Here is a 3,326-nt window from a genome sequence, read left to right as displayed (position 1 = left end):
AGGATTGTTATGAGGATTAAATTAGCTCATGTTTGTAAGTCCCTTACAAAGGCCCTTATGTCTGGTACATAGTGATCACACACACACACACACACACACAAGAAAATGAATGAATATGCATATATGTTTAAAATGGACTCTTAATAAAAACTAGAGGTTGCTTTCACCTTTGTCCTGTTGCCCCAGGCTGAGCTGGACCTTGGTCACCAACAGGTCCAAACAGGCTTGATGTGAGTTGTTTTTATGCAAGTTGAAGAATAACACACAGCTCCGGGGTATGTGCATTTCTGCAGATCTGCTTGTGGAACAAAATTTAGTTAACAGCAGCTGTATCACACATGTATATAAGTTACAATGCTTCTGATCGAGATAGATGAAACCATTTCCTTCTGCTTCAAACATAGACATGAGATCTTTTAAAAAGCAATAATGACACAAACATGATCAATAACAAAAGATAGACAGTTTTGTAGACCAAAAATGGAGACCTCTCCTTAGGAGAAAGGAGACAGGAGCCGGCAGGGGAGACAGGAGCTGGTGTTGGCAGTCTCTGGGGGGCGGGGAAGACAGCAGGGCTGAAGTTGGAGGGGATAGGCCGTGGTGTAGATGCCGAGCAGGACTGGGGCCTGAGCCTGGCTGGCACTGGGACCCACGCTGCCAGTTAGTAAGCATGAGCCAGAGTGGCTACACCTCCTCTCCAAGGTCATGGCAAAGACCACGCCACGTGCCTGTGGCTCAGCAGAGCCACCAAGCTCACAGGGACTTTCCCAGAAATTCATCACTCACATGAGGTGGACACTTCTGAGGAAACCTCTGTCTGGAGCCCAGCCCAATATGAACCAAGCTGAGGCCACCAACAGATGGCCTTGGTTTTTACAGACTCTCCAGATAACCTCACAACCAGGAGGCTGAGGCAGGAGAATCGCTGAACCCGGGAGGCGGAGGTTGCAGTGAGCCAAGATCACGCCAATGCACTCCAGCCTGAGTGACAAGAGTGAGACTCTGTCTAAAAACAACACCACCACCACCTCAGTAATAAAATAAAATCACCTGAGTTTTTAATGGGCAAAAGATTTCAACAGCCACTTCAGCAAAGAAGATATATGAGTAGCAGTAAGTGAATAAAATGATGTTCAATATCATTAGACATGAGGGAAATGGAAATTAAAACGATAATGAGATAGCGCGCGCACACACACACACACACACAATACCTTAAAAACTGACAATACTTAAGTGTTGCCAAGGATATAGAGCAACTGGAATGTTCATCCAATGCTGGTGGGAAAGCAAAATGGTAGAGTTATTCTGGAAAATAATTTGGTGGTTTTTTGCTGAGTTAACCATATACTTACCATATGACCTGGCAATCTCACTCAGATATTTATCCAAGAAGAATGAAAACATATGTCCCCACAAAGGCTTGTACACAAATGCTTATAATGCCTATATTCATTATAGTAAACAATTGGAAACCATCCAGTCTACATCAATGGGTGAATTGATACATTGTGGTACATAGATACAATTAACACTACTTAGCAATAAAAAGAAAAAACGGATGCACGCAATGACATGGATGCTTCTCAAAGGCTTCACGCTAAGTGAAAGAAGCCAGATATGAACAAGTGCATCTTGTATGATTCCATTTACAATATATAAGTCCTCAAAACATGATTTCTTAGGTAAAGAGCAACATACAGGGATCAAAATCAGATGAGTGGTTGTCAAGGAGCAGAGGTAAGGGGTGGAGCAAAGGGGTACTAGGAAAATGCTTGCTTGTTGGAAATGCTCTTTGCCTTTTTTTTAAAGTGTTAGAATTAATGTTTTATTGTCACCCAGATAGCATTTGAGTTTATAGTCTTCATGCTTTATATTTTTTTGTAAGTTAAAAAAATTGCAAGTTTTAAATAGCCAATGGCTGGTTATGTTTTCAGAAAACACGATTAGACTAATTCATTAATGGTGGCTTCAAGCTTTTCTTTACGGGCTCCAGAAAATTCACCCACCTTTTGTCCCTTCTTAAAAAACTGGAATGTTGGCATGCATTTGGCTTCACACTCTGAAGCAACATCCTGACAGTCATCCACATCTACTTCAAGGAATATCACGTTGGAATACTTTCCAGACAGGGGATAAAGAAAGGCTTGATCATTTTGCGAGGCCCCACCACGTGGCTGAGAAGTCAACTACTGCAAGTTTATCGCCTGCGGCATCCAAGGCTTCCTAAAAAGCAAGCTTGCTCTCGACCTGCTTCACCATCTTGGCCGCTGAGGTCTGATGAGCAGCATTTTTTTTTTTTAGTAGGGAACTGACCGTATTCATTTGTAGCCTGTTACCCCATAATTCTTCAGGATGTTCAAAGTTGGAGTGACCATATGCCCGTCCCTGTTCCTCTTGACACTCAGTGAGATGAAGCCATCTGAGTAAGTGGAAGTGTGATATTCGCTCCGGGTTATTATGTCAGGAGCCTTAAATCCAGAATACGCTGGATTGAGTCTTTCAGCCCAATAGTTTGCCACCATTGCCAGATTTGGGAGCATCCAAGGAGAGACCTCAAATCATAATGGGGTGGCGCAGGGCTCCTCCGTACTCAAAAAACTTGCTGTGTGTTTTCCGGGCAAGTGTCTTTCCCCTCGAATACAACAATCTTGGTTACAACTGACAGTAGTGCAATAGATCGGTCCGTACACTGATCTAGGAACAACTTGATGGTATAATATGTTGTCACTCACACTCTACCAGCCGCTAGTCTAACCTGGTCGAGTAGTTCTTTTTCCAGGGACTCGAATTCTCCATTATCAAAGCACAGACAAGTGATCCGACCCACGGTCTCGAATTAAACCAGTTAGTCACCAGCCCTGCGTTGTAACTGAGTGACAGGTTGGCACCATCCCTGTGTGTTGGTCGTTGGAGAGACACCATCAGGGTCTTGAATCATTTTTGAGCCTGGAGACTATTAGCATGCATTTTGTCCCTTGACCCTGCTACTATGTTGCCCACTGGGTCACAACAGTGCCGAGGTACAGATGATATCTCGAAGGATGTGAATTCCAGGTCCTTCCCTTTGAGGATTTCGCCATTCGGTGTTTTGATTTTGTTCTTTCCACTACTGGAATCGCAAGATACAGCTCCCTGGAGAGTCCTACAGATAAGAGATTCTCACGTTAACACCTCAAACAAAAAGCAGAGAAACACCTAACTTGCTGTGATGGGATGAGGTGTGATCAATGGGTTGGATCGAGCATCGATTTGGGTGCTCTAAATTTTCCACTTCGCCAGTGCCAGGATGTAGTTCATCTACATAGGTTGGGTACTGCCCAAAT

At 43.6% G+C, this 3,326-nt stretch overlaps 1 pseudogene; it reads right to left on the bottom strand.

Moving 5' to 3' along the window:
- Window positions 1-1,551: 1,551 nt before the first annotated feature.
- On the bottom strand, window positions 1,552-2,262 carry LOC116458906 (thioredoxin-like; annotated as a pseudogene).
- Between the last annotated feature and the right edge of the window lie 1,064 nt (window positions 2,263-3,326).

Source organism: Hylobates moloch, unplaced genomic scaffold (assembly GCF_009828535.3).
Source record: "Hylobates moloch isolate HMO894 unplaced genomic scaffold, HMol_V3 SCAFFOLD_19, whole genome shotgun sequence".
Lineage (NCBI taxonomy): Eukaryota > Metazoa > Chordata > Mammalia > Primates > Hylobatidae > Hylobates > Hylobates moloch.
This window is presented reverse-complemented; position numbering and strand designations above follow the sequence as displayed.